The 16739-nt window shown below is 44.2% G+C and overlaps 1 long non-coding RNA gene across 1 annotated transcript; it reads left to right on the plus strand.

Annotated features, from left to right (window-relative positions):
- The first annotated feature begins 519 nt into the window (after positions 1 to 519).
- LOC137525763 (uncharacterized) lies at positions 520 to 15924 on the plus strand. The gene is made up of 4 exons (XR_011022995.1): positions 520 to 567; positions 6670 to 6704; positions 8708 to 8974; positions 15785 to 15924. It is a non-coding gene; the product is annotated as an uncharacterized lncRNA (long non-coding RNA).
- The last annotated feature ends 815 nt before the right edge of the window (positions 15925 to 16739 follow it).

The following is a 16739-nucleotide window of genomic DNA, read 5'->3' on the forward strand; positions in this document are numbered from 1 at the left end:
GGCCAGGAATGCAAAGAATCACTCGCGTTCCCAGCCTGTTGGCGCCTGTCGCCGAAACTGGAAGTAGCCGCCGGCGGGGACAGGAGGATTGGAGCGAGGCTGCGAGGGCACCGGACAGCTTCAGGGGGCTGATGGAAGCCCCAGGTGAGTATATCTCTTTTTTTGTGTGTGACTTAAGTGACCCTTTAAGTGTGTAGATATGTTTTTGTTTTGTTTTTTTCATTTAGGCTTCAGACTCCTTTTAACTACAGTGTAAATTGTCCTTTGAGGTTATCTTCCTCCATCAGGTGTTCGTCTCATGTGGCTTGGCAGCTGCATCAGGATATAGGAATGTCACATTGATTAAACTGGGGCATAAATTAGTCTGACAGCTAAAAATTATAGGGGAGCATGGAATATGAATAAGCAAAAATGTAAATATGGAATATGAGTAACACATGTATTATTTGTCCTGCCCTGTCATAAACTTTCATCTCCTCCCTTTGTGGATACTGAAATATAAGAGTTTGTGTCTCTGTATTAATATTCATCGTTGATCATTGATCTGCTGCAAGCATCCTGTCTTTGGTATGTAACCTACATCAGTTATCTCTCTATCTCTATTCAATATAGATTGGTATCACATGGAAATTGTTGATGAGTTTAATCATTTGGGTTTAGAAAGGATGATGGTAGATTGACGCTTACTGTTTGCTGCACAACTATTCTCTGAGTTGTGTCACTGTGATTTTGTAAGATGGACAATAAGATGATGGTAATTCCACCTTTGCATGCAACTTTAATGCAGATTGTATGCGGCGCTTGTGAGTGGGCCAGTTAAATTGTTTTGCTAATGATTTTGATTGGCCCAATTCCATGCAATTTGCATATTATTTGCATGCAAGTATAGTAGTGTTAAAACTGAACATTTATATTGCCAAGAAAATGTTAAATATTAAAAATGAAAAAACGATATTCACTGGTTTGAATAATACATTTTGTAAATTTAAGGCTAAGTTGACTCTATGCCCCGTATTAAATGCCGTGAGCGTTCTGCATATGCCCGGTCCATTCTTTCGAGAACCACACATGAGCAGAACAATCCGGGCGACGTGCGTGTAATTGAGATGGGCGTGCAGACTGGCCCTGCGATGTTGCTCTTGACTCCCATCCGGGTCACGCAGCTAACGGAGCTGTCAGCGGGAGAACGGAGGGGACCCAGAAGACGACGAGGGACCTCATAGGCAACAGAGGGCTGGAGGAAGCCTCAGGTAAGTTCAGTATTCCATTTTGACCCCTACTCAGGATTCCTTTAAGCTTTCTCCTAGGAGATCATTTTTCATCTTCTGTTTAAAATAACTTTTCAGCACTCTGCAATGGAAAAAGCACCAAAAAGTAGATGGAAAAGTACTTTCAAAATTATTCTCAGTATTTTTTTGCTTGCTGGTGCCTTAAAGGAGAACTGTAGTGAGAAGTATATGGAGGCTGCCATATTTATTTCCTTTTAAGTAATACCAGTTGCCCGGCAGCCCTGCTGAGCTATTTGAATGCAGTAGTGTGAATCATACCAGAAACAAGCATGCAGCTAATCCTGTCAGATCTGTCCAAAATGTCAGAAACACCTGATCTGCTGCATGCTTGTTCAGGGTCTAGGGCTAAAAGTATTAGAGGCAGAGGATCAGCAGGACAGCCAGGCAACTGGTATTGTTTAAAGAGAAACTCCAACCTAGAATTGAACTTTATCCCAATCAGTAGCTGATACCCCCTTTTACATGAGAAATATAATGATTTTCACAAACAGACCATCAGGGGGCGCTGTATGACTGATTTTGTGCTGAAACCCCTCCCACAAGAAGCTCTGAGTACCGCGGTACTCTGGGCAAACTGCTACAATGTAACAATGTTCCCAGACAGGAAATGGCTGTTTACAGCTGTCTGTAACAGCCAGAACAGCTAGAAACAGCTACATAACCTGCCCACAGTAACAATGTCACCCTGTAATACATGTCAGAATGTGAATCTAGGGGAGGAAAGATTTTACAATGAGCAAACACTGACTAAATCATTTATACATAATTATGGTAAAAAATGAAGCACTTTTTTTACTACATTATTTTCACTGGAGTTCCTCTTTAAAAGGAAATCAATATGGCAGCCTCCATATACCTCTCACTACAGTTCTCCTTTAAAAGGCATTGATAAGGTGTGAAAATATCACCTAGGAAAAAGCTCAAGAGAAAAAGTTAATTGCATATGGTCCTATGTGTGTTTAGTAACACCTGCTCTACAATGCAGGCATAACATAATGCATAATGTGCACACTGGGACTTTTCATTAAGATTTCTATGGCAAAGTGCTCATTATTTCTATTGATTATCCAGAGTCTAAAGGCTCGTACAGAGCCGGGACAAGGTCCTCCAGCACCCAAGGCTGAGACACCAAAGTGCGCCCCTCCATCCCTCCCACCCGAGCCATCAAACACTGATTGCTATTAGACTAAGAGGGCCACAGGGCCCACAACCTCCCCAACACCTTTATATCTAGTTATCTGGCTTGCAGTCACTGCTATATATCCCCTTTTCTTATTTCTTTCTGCTTCAAACACAATTAGGAATGACAGCTGAATGAATTGTGCGCCCCCTCCTACACTGCGCCCTGAGGCTGGAGCCTCTCCAGCCTATGCCTCGGCCCGGCCCTGGGCTCGTACACACGTCGGATTCTCGCAAACGACCGCTTGGCGGATCGCTCAAATCCAGTCTTATCAGCTGAACAACAGACTGTACACACACCCGATTTGACCTCCAAACAACCGGTCGTTTGGACGTCCAAACGACGGGTCGTTTGCGAAAATCCGACATGTGTATGTACCTTAACTGTAGAAAATGTGTTTGGTGTGTTCTACAACGTGTTGTGTTACAATGCAGAGATGTAAACATGGCCATACAATTGTGTGCTAATGTACAGTAGGTGTGAATGCACCCTAAAACAGGGTGGAAGCAGGAAAAAAGGGCGCCGGCAGCTAGTGGACGAAAAGGGCACCACCATAGACTCTAATGCATTTATTGTAAATACGGCGCCCAAAGCAGAAAAATTGGCACCCGATAAATATAATTAACAACATTAGAACATTACAGTTTTTAAAATATGTTATCTTTTTAGAAGCTTGCAATGTTATAGTTTTTGTCATATTATTTAGTTTGTATGTACAGATTTGATTTTATCAAACATATTATTATTTCTATATGTGTAAGGGTGTTTCTGCAGGGGGAGTGGTTAGGGTTAGGCACCACCCAGGGGGTCGGGGCATTTAGGGGTAGGCAACACCGGGTGGGGGGGGGGTTAGGTTTAAGCACCACCAGGGGGTTGGTTAGGGTTAAAGGGAACCTAAACTGAGAAGGATATGGATTTTTCCTTTTAAAACAATACCAGTTGCCTGACTCCCCTGCTGATCCTGTGTCTCTAATACTTTTAGCCACAGCCCCTCAACAAGCCTGAAGTCAGACTGGATTAGCTGCATGCTTGTTTCAGGTGTGTGATTTAGCCACTACTGCAGCCAAAGACATCAGCAGGACTGCCAAGCAACTGGTATTGTTTAAAAGGAAACATCCATATCCCTCTCAGTTTAGGTTCCCTTTAAGCACCACCGGGGGGTGAGGGTTAGACACCACTGGGGGGCTGGTTAGAGTTTGGCACCACTGGGGGGATAGTTAGGTTTAGGCACCACCAGGGGAGGGTTCTGTGTGAGAGTAGGGTTGGATTAAGCTGTATTGTTAAATTACGTAATGATTTTTAACATTAATATATTTTTGTTATCTTAAGTCTGTTTTAATACGGTATTTATCATTTAACCAATTTTGTTAACAATGTTTATTGTTGAGACTTCATTATCCACCGGCACCATTTCATTATCTAGCCGTGCCCTTTTTTTCCTGGTGCCCTTTTTTCATGCACGCAAAAAGGTTTTGTTTTACTGCTCTGTAGTAAGTATAAGGCTAGGTTCACAGTGGGACGTTATTTTCCTGCGTTAATAAGGTTTTATAAAGCAGGTTACCGCACTGCAATGTTAACCCTATGCAACGTTCACTGTGCGATGTTAAAGTCGCGTTGTAAATGTTGCATTATGGTGACGCACTGCTGCAGTGCGTTTCCTCTAAAGGCAGACGTTAACAGATACAGAGAAGCATACTTTTCATTGCCTGTATGCTCCACTGTATATCTGTATACAATGGTAACAAAGTGTCAATGTGCGTTACCACAGTTTTGTTGCGTTGCATTGTAATGCTGCATTGCCACTTTAACGTTGCTTCACAACGCAAAGTCCCACTGTGAGGCTAGGTTCACAGTGGGGCGCTGTTGTCCTGCGTTCTAAAGTCATAATAACGCAGGTTACCGCACTGCAAGGTTAACCCTATGCAATGTTCACAGTGAAACGTTAAAATCGCGTTGTAAATGTTGCGTTTATGTTAACGCACTGCTGCAGTGCGTTACCTCTAAATGCAGATATTAACAGATACAGAGAGGTGTACTTTCATTGCCTGTATGCTCCACTGTATATACAGTATGTGATGATGATAACGCAGCATTAACTACTTTAGGACCATGCTAATTGAAATCTATGCCCTGATGGCTATCAGGTGTAGATTTCAATACACCAAAGCTGCACATTCTCGCTGCTTTCGTCGCTCCCAATGATCTCGCCGATGTCTCCCCACCGCAGCTCACTCGCTTTCCCGTCTCTATAACGGCAGAGCCCAGTGAGCGGGTCAGGAGCCGATTTCAATTTCTATCAACGTAATCAGCTCCCATTGGCTTACATTGATAGGCAGGGTCAGAAACATTCATTTGCAATATTTGCTAAATATTGTATTGCACAGTATTTCTTCTGGCTCTATAAAATAAATTTATAAAGTATGAAACTCATCTCTTTACATTTTAGAGGTTGATTTTAGTAAGTTCAGGCATGTAAGAAAAAAAATCTTTATGCACCATGAACGGTATCTAATCTGCAACACATTGCATTTGTATTAAAGAAAAATGACAGATCTATATTTGACAGGTTATCATTTATTAGTTCTAGCATAGGTTGATGGCTGGACATGGGGTGGAATTTACAGGCTGAAGCATATAATCAGTAACAATGTTGGCCTCTGGGTGGAGTTGTTGAGCTCTGGCTCATAAAGACCCACCCACTGCTGCTCTGCAGAAACTAAGCTGCCATAATGCTTTGCAAGGTAACAACAGAAAGCCTGACATGACTGTACTCATTTCAGAAGCTGTTGGTTCCTGGTATCAGAAATGTGGGGATGTCACACCAGATTATAGCAGAGACATTGGTGAAATTATTTTTTAGAATGTTATAAACCAATAAGGACAATAACAAAAGTATGTTTCATATTTTTAGTTTGGTTTCTCCCTGGACTTGGGCACTGTGGATCAACTGTTATAGCATTGTTCCTGCAATAGACAGTTGAGCAGCTTGCCAATGTCTAGATCGCTACCATGGCACCCACCATTTATGGATTATTACTACAGTCTGGCCAAGTGTCACGTTTTCGCCATGACACTAACAATTTGCAGCCTCTATCACGGGGCACTGGTCATATGTCCCAACCTCTTCACAGAGCAGGAGAGTTTGCAGTTAACTGTCTGTTTCACTGCCCAGAGTCTTTGCAGAGTACACTAAAATACACATCACACTCTGCAGCTTTGCCTCACACTGAACTTCATCAGCAGCACAACAACATAAAATTACAGGCTCAGCAAGGAATGTCTTTGAAGTTGAGAGAGAGTGAGACAGGGATCTCTACCCTGGCTATCTGGTTACAAAGCATCTGAATAGTGAGGTGGATATCTAATCTTTCAATATGCTTGTGAAGTGCTAGAAATCCTGTATGTATCAATCATATTGGTTGCATTCCTCTGTGCTATTGCTCTTATTAATAACCCATATCGTGGCACAAGATCTTTAATAAGGGTTAGTTGTGTGATTTTATGCATTTACAGTCCTGGAACTAGAGTTATGCCCTGGTAGGCAGTGTGTTAACATGTCTTATATGTGAAGTTTTTTTTGCCAGAAATAAAGAATTTAATATTTTGCACATTTCAGTCTTTACTTTCTTATTTAATGTATTCATAACTCTTCATGTAGAGCTGTTTACTCTAATTAATATCCTTTAATACAGTACATATGTATGCAGTGATTATTCTTTAAATAACTTGCCTATCATCGTTCCATGCACCAATCTCTGCATAGGATGAAGGGGGAAACTGTATGGGGAGGGGTGTGGTTTTGAAAAATTGGGGCGTGGTTAAAGGTGTGACAGGGGCGTGTCTTAGTGTCCCTTTTTCCTGGCTCCAAAAGTTGGGAGGTATGTTACTATCCTTGCTGATCTAAAAAGGCTAATGTTTTCTAACATCTTTCTTATCCATTCATCATGGGTTTCCCTTTCAGATCTGGTACCTGATGCTAGAAAAAGCGAAATTCTCACTTTGTATATTTCCACTTCAAATTGTCAAATTCAATTTTAACAAACAGACATTTTCATAGACCTGACTGGTTTCCTGGAATGGTCCCAGTATAATCATCACGCTTGTGTTTTGCAGAGTGACTGTTGCTACAGATGTATTTAGATAAGGCTTTCATATCTTCCCATAAATGTACATAATTGGATGTGTGTTTGTCTTTTTCAGATTTGCCATCATGTCTGGTGCATTCTTTTCATTAGGTTAGTTATTTTACTACATACATTTTTAATAATTTTTGTATTTTAACAGTTATATCCAGCTTATCATTATTTAATAGCAACAATCACAGCTCAGCTCTCCTATTAGGCTTAGTGTAGCACTATAACAGGATCCCTCACTTTCCCTCCTTCTTCATACCCCACCAATAATCCCAATCTCCACCCCCTGCTGCTATGCTTGACACAGCTTGAGTCTGGCTTCACACTGTAGATTGGCAGTGTGGTGCGGTGGCCACGTCGCCAAAAATAGTCCTTCTGGGATTTTCTCATTAGTACGTGATAATCCCTGTCTGGCATCCGGCCAAACAGGTAGTGACGCTCACTTCCTGTTTGTCAATCTTGACGAGCATGGTAAAATTGCCGCACCACCTCAGTGTGAAAGGGCTTTGAGTTTCGGAGGTTTCTTCTACTAAACATACAGGGGAATGAATGCAGATCCAACATTCCTGATTTGTTATAGTGCACCCATGACAGTACAAAATATCCGGCCTACAGGTCGAATGACGGCTCACCCTGCTGCCTCTGAAATTCCCAGCAATGTTAAAGTGTACCTGAGATGAAACAAAAAAAAAATTCATACATATCTGGGGCTTCCTCCAGCCCCCTTCGGCCTGATCGCTACCTCTGTGCCTTCCTCCTCCGCAGTATGCAAGCCGGTATGGAATGCCGACATACCTCTTCCTCGTTCCATGCGATGGAGGTCCGGTCTTCTCTGTAAAAGTGCCTCACGTTACTTCCTGATAAACAGGAAGCGGTGTCAGTTGCTTACAGAGGAACGTGGAAGTATGTCCACATTCCATGCCCGCTTGCTGCCCGCGTAAATGCTGGAGGGGGAGTACTAAAGGTGGAGCACAAGGTGAGGGTGGGGAGTGGGGTTCCCTCCCCGCCGCTGTGTGTGGCTATCCCTCCCCCCTCATGTGCTGCACCCCCTCCTGCCCCCCCAAATGGCCCTGGGCCGGCCCCAGAGGAGCCCCCCCCCCCCACGGCTGCATCTCTTGCAACCCAGATTGTTACGTCACTGATTTTAACTATTCCCCGCCACGCACTAATGCCATTCCCGTCTCGTTCACCAACCTCACCACAGCCTAGCGACCTGAAGCCTGCTTCTGCATTCCAGTCAGGAGCCATTTTCACTGGCTCCTGACTCCCTGATTACTGTAAGCCTATTACAGTGATCAGCTGTAGCCAAGTCTGTATAGTGCTTGTTCACTTAATGATCATTTAGGACAACAGAACTTGAGCATCCATATAACTTAAAGCATACCTTAGCCCTGAACCAAACCGGAAAAGGACGCCCTGTGTGTGTGGGGAAGTGCGCATAGACTTACTGCACCTCCCATGGACTGGCGTATATCTCCATTCAGCTGTAACCGTCCCCGTTCACAGGCCCTGGCCAACGAGGTTGGCACAGGCATATTATGCTCGGCGGGAGTATGCGTGCACTCCCACAGGAAGACGTACCCAGTGCACAAGGCCACCAGGTATACAAGCGGACATACTGTGCATGTAGGCACAGTATGTCCAGGTCAGGTGACTGCATGCGCTGGCTACTTGCGCTGGAAAATATTGTAAACCTCTCCCAAAGTGTATGCATAAGAGTTGTAACTCAAGTGCTGGTCAGCAGGGGATTACAGTATCTGCATTTGATCTTGGCAGCAGTTTCCTAATTCCTCCTCTACCCAAATTAAGGGAGTTTCTTCCTAAATAGAGACTGTCCAGGAAATGGACATTTGTGAGCCATGCATACTCACTTGTGCCTGGAGGATGAATTCCACATGTATATGGCAATCAAAGCACATGGAAATCCTGAGATAATGTTTTGCTCAAAGGACAGCACCATGGGGATTTTTTTGGCACTAGATGAAGAATAATATGGTGCAAATGACATTCGTCTTCCATTAGCATTCCAGCAGTATAACTTGATAGACTTGAAGTCAAAATATGTGCTATCATTTTATTAATTGTTTGCTTCCCTTATGTCCTAGGTGTTAACGTTCCTTTTATTAGTGGAGTTGGCAATATGGCCCCCCGCCCAACTTTTTACACTGGAACAGGAGTTGGTTTACCTATGTGGAACAATGTTGGCTACTATGGTGGTGGCGGCTATGGTGGTGGCGGCTATGGTGGTGGCTATATGCCTTATAACAACTACAATGGCTATAACCGAGGTCATCATGGCCGTGGTGGCATGGGCAGACGCTATGGCTACCAACCCATGTACAGACCCTACTATTGACGTGGGGAAATTTAAAGTAAGTTCACATAATAATTCTAAGCACCTTTTCTTTAATTAAATATATGGAATGAATAGTAATGAAAATGAAACATATTTCCAGTTTTGGTGAAAAAAAAACCTTGTTTCCTCATCTAAACAACATTCAGGGGAAAAAAAAAATAACTAAAAAACAGCCAAAACCTTTGTATGAAAATTATAATCAGAAATTACATTACGATTTTTGTAGTTTGCTGACACATTCATCAGAGCGGTTTTACCAGATTATCTACAATGTTTTGTTTTCTAATAAATTATTATATTCTTTTAAATTTAGCAGCGCTTAGATAATACTTTTTGATTAAAAAGAATGTTGAATCATCTGAATATGAATTATGGTTTGCCACAATTATTTAAAGGACAACTGTACGAGAGGTATGTGGAGGCTGCCATTTTGATTTTCTTTTAAACAATAACAGTTGCCTGGCAGCCCTGCAGATTTATTTGTCTGCAGTAGTATCTGAATCACACCAGACACAAGCATGTGGCTAATCCTGTCCAATCTGACAATAATGTCAGAAAAAACTGACATCTGCCCGAGACAAACTCATTGCCTTTACATTTATATACAGAGTATCTCTCCCCTGCTCGTCTACAGAAATTCAACCCTAATTCACTAGGGGCCTGCAAAAGGTGTGGACAGATTAAAGGGGAACTGAAGTAAGAGGTATACGGAGGCTGCCATATTTATTTCCTTTTAATCAATACCAGTTGCCTGGCAGCCCTGCTCTGCAGTAATATCTGAATAACACCAGAAACAAGCATGCAGCTAGTCTTGTCAGATCTGACTTTAAAGTCTGAAACACCTGATCTGCTGCATGCTTGTTCAGGGGCTATGGCTAAAAGTAGAGGATCAGCAGGACTGTCAGGCAACTGGTATTGTATAAAAGGAAATAAATATGGCAGCCTCCACTTACTTCTCACTACAGCTGTCATTCTGTGCAAACTTGTGTGATATGGTGCAGTTTTCTACAACACGTCAGTGTGCGATACGCAAGGACAACAGAAAGGGCATACCGGTAATAAGCATTTTAAAAACACATTCCAACACAACACAATGCTACAGAACACACTCTAAGACACGCACCTTTTATGATGTGTTTTTGTACATTTTATAATGCACAATTGTGCTCAGGCCCTTTGGCAATGTAAAACATTGTAGTCTCTTGAGGGAAGTTAATACTTTCTTTTAATTTCTTTAATTCACCATCAGTTGTTTTATTTTGGGTTCATTTATGGGCAAGGAGAAAAGGTCTGACCAACTGTTTTCTTCAAATTTAAAGGACCACTCTAGCCAAAAAATAAGCAGTTAAAATCTGACAGACCTGACAGGTTTTTGACTAGTTCATCTCCTCATGGGGTATTCTCAGGGTTTTCTTTGATTTAAAAAGGATTTCATGAATGGTAGTTGCTAAGTCTAACTGGCAAAATAGTGTGCAGAGAGTGAGTAGAGAGGCTGGCTGGTATCTTAGTATTTTGGCATTTAAACTGCCATTCAGGAAATGCTTTTGAAAACAAAGGAAACCCTGAGAATCCCCCATGTGGAGATAGACTAGTCCAAAACATGTTGGTTCTGTCAGACTTAACCACTTCAGGATCACAGGCTTACACCCCCCTAGTGACCAGGCCATTTTTCACAAAACAAGGCTGCGCAGCTTTGCCAGCTTGCTGCACAGCCATAACACTTACCAAAGAAATGAATTTTTCCTCCTTTGCTTGTCCTTTAAAGGACACTGTTTAGCAGTGGCGTAGCTAAGGAGCTATGGGCCCTGATGCAAGTTTTACAATTGGCCCCCCAAGCACTCTATACAGAAAAATTGTTACAGCGCACCAAAACCTGCCAATGACAACTGCAGTGTCAGAGGTGCGAGAAGGGGATGGGAAACAGTTTGTTAATGATTACCACTATTTAAAGTATTTATAGAAGTGATTATTACACGCACAGGACCAATAGAGAGCTAATACTGTAGTTGGGGGAGAGCCCTTCGGGGCTCCTCTGGCGCAAGGGCCCCAACGCAGTCGCAACCTCTGCAACCCTACGTCCCTGCTCTTTAACGGGTCTCTGATCGCTGCTGCAATCTTTTTTTTATTCCTAAAAAAAAAAAAAAAGACAGGCTTTTCCCTCCCACCTCCCTCCCTCTCCCTCCCGCCCTCCCTCCTTTCCCGTCCTAAACTAGCCTTGGAAGGTGATCCGTCCTCTTCCCCGCCTCTCATAGGCATCAGCCTATGAAAGGGCTTTGTTCCCTGGCCGCTCTGAGGGGCAGCCGAGTGTCCCCCGTACAGCTCTGCTGGAGATTGCACCGCTGTACAAACATAAACAAAGGGGGGTTTATTCCCCTTTCGGTTAAAAACATTGCGGTTAGCAGACGGATCACAGACCTCCACAAGGCGGCAGGGAACAATCGCGCATGCCACCTTGACCCCAATCGGCGTCAGGCGGTCCTGGGGCTGCCACTTTGCGACCGCCAATTGGCGTTAGACGGTCGTAATGTGGTTAAATAGGAACTTCAGCCTAAACAAACATACTTTCATTAAGTTACATTACTTATGTTATTTAAAATAGATAGGTAATATAATCTCTTACCCACCCTGTTTTAAAAGGACAGGCAAATGTTTGATTTCATGATGGCAGCCATCTTTTTGGTTGTAATGAGGTGACAGGGAGTATGATACACAGTTCCAACTGTCCTGTGTCCTGATCACCCCTCCCAGTTGCTAAGCAACGTGAATAACAACATAGTAAATCCCATCATGCTCTGCACAGCATGAGGGAAAAAAGCCCGGGCTTTTTTTCTTTGATGGGTAACAAAGTTCTGATGCTGTGAAACTGTTAAAGAAACACCAAGGGCTTAATTCACAAAGCGGTGCTAACTGTTAGCACCCTGTGAAAACCCCCTTAGCACGTCTAAACAAGCTTTTCGCGCGCAAAACTTTACGCGCGCACTGCACAGAGCGCAGGGCGCTCCGTGCGAAGTGCCCATTAAAGCCTATGGGATTTAGCGCGCGCATAGGACTTTGCGCGCGGTACTTAGCGCGCAATCTGATTCAGAAATTTGGTGCTAACCTACTTAGCACCCTGGTTAGCACGTCTAAAGACTTTAGACGTGCTAAGTAGGTTAGCACCGCTTTGTGAATCAAGCCCCAAGCCTTTTCAGTTCTGCTTAGTAGATTTTTAGTCCGGAGGTTCACTTTAAACTGCTTACTTTTTTTCACTGGATCGGATAATAAATAGGTTGGGTAAGTACTGGTGATGATCCAAAAAATGTAATAATCTAATAGCCACACCCAAGAAACAAAATTGGTATTAAACAAGACAAATAACATTTATATCACTCTTTTTTTCCTGGCGGGCTCAAAGCACTTAAGCTGCAGCCACTAGGGCGATCTCAGTAGGCAGTAGCATTGTTAGGAAGTCTAGCCCAAGGACTCCTTGCTGAATAGGTGCTGGTTTACTGAACAGGAAGAGCCGAGATTTGAACCCAGGTCTCCTATGTTAGCAACTTAGCAAACCAGTTACTAACAGCTGATCCCACTCACTAGCAGCATTTTTAATCATTCAGTGACTTGTGATTTGCTAATCCCAAATTCTGCCTCTGGGGCCTTAACCTAGGAGAACGTCATGATCAGGGGCGTAGCAATAGTGGGTGCAGAGGTAGTGGCTGCATAGGGCCTTTGGCCCAGAGGGGCCCCAAGGGGCCCTCCCTCAACGGTAGTATTAGCTCTCTATTGGTCCTGTGCTCATAATAATCACTTCTATAGATGGTTTGAATAGTAGTAACCATTAACAAACTGTTCCCCATCCCCTTCTTGCACCTCTGACTCTGTAGTTGCCATTGGCAGGTTTGGTGTGCTGTATCAATTGTTATGTACAGAGTGCTTGGGGGCCCTCATATAAAACTTGCATCAGGGCCCAGAGCTCCTTAGCTACGCCACTGGTCATGATTACTAGTTAATAAGAATTACAATCTCTGACGGGTTTGTCTGTATTTCTGGTTGAACTAGATAGACAGATGTCTTTTTTTCAACCAAACTAACTATGTAACTATGTGTGTCCCTATTACTGATATTACAATTACTTCTCGTTACCGGTAACCCAACCGCAAAGCTTAGAACCCTCCAAGTCTGATCCTTTAATGCTGTTTAGAAGATTTTATCATTGGCTGTCTGGATTAAGTAGTTAAATCTTTGACCAAAATTCTGTGTGTTCAGAAAATGAAAAGCAATTGTAGACAGTCAAAATCCAGTCCCGAATGTTTACATGAAAAGACATTTTAGCAATGTTTGTGCCTTAGGGCCGGTTCTCTCATGAAGCAAGGTGAAACACTTGCATCAGGTACAGAGATTACGGGGGCAGCATGTTTGTGCTGTGTGTCTACACTTACAGCATGCAGTCAGAGTAGGAGGAGAAGCGAGAGGAGAGCGAGCGAGGTGAAGAGTCAGGGGCTTGGCTAGGATCCTAAGAGATCCGGCGCACTTTTGGGCACTCCAGCCAAAAATGGGCGTGGCCACCGACCAGAATGTGGGTGTGGTCATGGAGCCAAATTTACATGAACTTAACAACGCTGTAAGTAGGCCTGCCCTGCAAAATGTTAGATGAAGCTCCCCTCTCCATTAATAAAAAAAAAAAATGCAAGCTGGGGCATGCTGGTGTTGTGTGGAACCATGCTGGGTGCTGTGGTGCCTCTATAGGGGTGGGGTATGGGGTGTTGTGTTGACATGCTAAAAGCTGTGGAGCCTTCATAGGGAGCATGCATTGTTGTGTGTGTCATCACTGTTCCTCCCCCCGAACCCCTCCTTCCCAGCATGGTAGCACAGCGGGAGGAACTACTCATCTCCTCCATCCACTCTCCAAGTCTGGAGACATCCTCTGTAGCTGGCAATTCTCCCCTAGCATCCAAGAATCAGAAGCTAGGAGCTCTAGCGTCTGATTCATTCTCAGACACTAAAGGGAGAAGCTCAGAAGAGATGTCTGCAGAATCTGGGGACCAAGCAGCCAGAGATGAGTACTGCTGCTTGCTGCCTGACTCTGCCTGGGGGACATCTGGGGCACCCCAGAATAGATCCGGGGTACATGCCACTGATCTTTGGGGCTAGCAACGCCCCTGTGAAGAGGTCATCACAGACTGCTTAGCCATTGTCCCCCTACCCCACCCCCTCCCATGTCCCCTATTTCCCCTTGCTTTGGCAATACCTGTAATGAATCTTGGTCATGCCAATAAAGCTATCTTTGATTTGACTTTTATTTGATTTGAAAAGCAGCTTGTTGTGCTGTGTGAGGAGTCTGATGGTGAGTGAGGAGAGGGGAGGCAGGAGAGCAGCAGTGTTTCATTTGACTTGCAAAGCAGAAGGGAGAAGGTGTCACTGCTGTCCTGACTGAGGAGGAATGGAGGATGGCTGACTGGCTGAGGATGAGCAGTTTGTTTGTCACAGACTCACAGCCAGCCAGTATGTTACTGTGTTGAGCTGCAGCATGTCAAGTCTCAAGTTGTTGCATATGCTCCCTTGCTGTTTGATGCATGTGATCATTCCAAAAAAGGGAGGGAGGGGGGGGGGGGGGGGCATCCTCACAAGTTTGCCTCAAGCAGCAAAAAGTCTAGAACCGGCCCTGTTGTGACTCATAGATAAGATGGGAAAGGAAACTTTAGCACACACTTGCACCTGGTAATTTTGGAGGATAATTTAATGACGGTGTCAGCTGTGTAATTATGGCCTACCGTACTTAGCGGTACAGTATTAGTGGCGGGAGTTATTAGTGGACCGAACTAGTGCTTTCAATTAGCAGCGTGTGTGTGTGTGTGTGTGTGTGTGTGTGTGGGGGGGGGGGGGGGGGGGGGGTTAGTGTTAGGTATAGGCAGGGGAGGGCTAATGTGAGAGTTAGATTATGATAGGCAATACAGCAGAGTCCCCAGTATCCCCCAGTATCCGGCACGGGCGGTGATTGCCTGATACTGGATATATGTGCAATCGGCTGAAAAAGCACACACCTCCCCTCCAAAATACTTACCGAGTGAGTCTCTAGTGATGTCTTGTAGCCTTTCTGCAGCTCCTAACGGGCTCCTAACGGCTTTCCGGCGTCTTCCATGCTCGCACGTCAGTGTGTCACCTGAGCCGCATGGGATCAGGTGACACACCGACTCCTGGGCATGGCGTGGGAAACATGCTGAGAGCCAGCTATTAGCTGCAGAAAGGCTACAAGATGTCGCTGGAGGCTCAGTAAGTATTTGAAATGCCTCCAAACCTGCCCAATGCCCCAAAACTACAGTCCCCATTATCCATCAGGCATGCCAGTTAGCTGAGACTTCCAGTTGCCTGAGTTCTGGATAACAGGAAGTTTGCTATAGTAAAATATATGGGTAAATTCATAATATCGAAAAACATAAAGATAAAGAGACCGGGCACTGTCCTGTTGTTGCAAATTGTTTACTGCTTGCAGCCAGATGACATGCGGTATTGAATATAATCAAAGCATCAAACCTGTCAGGTGTCTTGCATCATAATTTCATGGATACATCCAGTGAGGCTTGCGGGGGGGTGTGGTGACCAGGGGGTGATGGATGTGCACAACAGCCGTTTCGCGCTCTGTAGCGCTTGCTCACGTGCGTATCCGGGCAGGAAATTCATAATATGCTACTATACACAGCACACAAAGCAACATTTTGGCTTTACAGTGCAACAACATTTTCAAGGGCTATAACTACATGTACATAGATAGGACATTAAATATTGTTTTTTTTTTCCCCAAGATAAATGTGTTTGTAGGATCTGCTAATCTGTCTTGTTTCCTTTGCAGTGTGAAGATGCGTATATGAGGCACACTGGTCATTTGATGCCACAACCATCACTTGTTTGTACTAATGCTAATGTTAAAATAACATGATGTTTTATATGTTTTGTTTTTTTTGTAACAGAAGCAATAAAATGTACAATTATACAACAGAACACGGCTCTGCTGAATATTTAATTTTTTTAAGTTCACTAACATATCAAGTCATCCCAGATACAGAAAGCACTAGGTAAAACTTAGTTAACCTCCCTGGCGGTTTGTTAAAATCCGCCAGGGGGCAGCAAATACCTTTTTTTCAAAAAAAAATTTTTTCATGTAGCGAGACAATGTCTCGCTACATGATAGCCGCTGCTGAGTGGCATCCCCTCAGCCCCTCCGATCGCCTTTGGCGAACGGAGATCAAGAGATCCCGTTCAAAGAACGGGATCTCTTGGAGGGCTTCCCCCGTCGCCATGGCGACGGGGCGGGATGACGTCACTGACGTCGTGACGTCAAAGGGGAATCCGATCCACCCCACTGATTGGCCAGGCAGCGCACGTGGTCTGGGGGGAGCGGCTGCGGCGACGGGTATAGCGGCGGATCGGCGGGTAGCGGCGGCGATCGGAGGTTACACGCAGCTAGCAAAGTGCTAGCTGCGTGTAACAAAAAAAAATTATGCAAATCGGCCCAGCGGGGCCTGAGCGGTGCCTCCCGGCGAGCTCGGGCTTACCGCCAGGGAGGTTAAGCTGGCCACTAACGGTCCAATTTCTAGCGAAAAATCGTTTGAGTGATCAGAAATTTTGATCGGATTGGTTGTAAATAATCTCCATTGGTGGACACAATCAATTATGAACGAGTGAAAAAAAAGTCGCCCGAATGAATTTTTGTCGAACGAAAATTTGGATTTTCTTGGTGGTCGTGATAGATAGGAAGCAATGATTGGTTAGTTGATGGTGTAGTGAACTATTTTTCATCCGATCAG

Source organism: Hyperolius riggenbachi, chromosome 7, assembly GCF_040937935.1.
Source record: "Hyperolius riggenbachi isolate aHypRig1 chromosome 7, aHypRig1.pri, whole genome shotgun sequence".
NCBI classification, from domain to species: Eukaryota; Metazoa; Chordata; class Amphibia; order Anura; family Hyperoliidae; genus Hyperolius; species Hyperolius riggenbachi.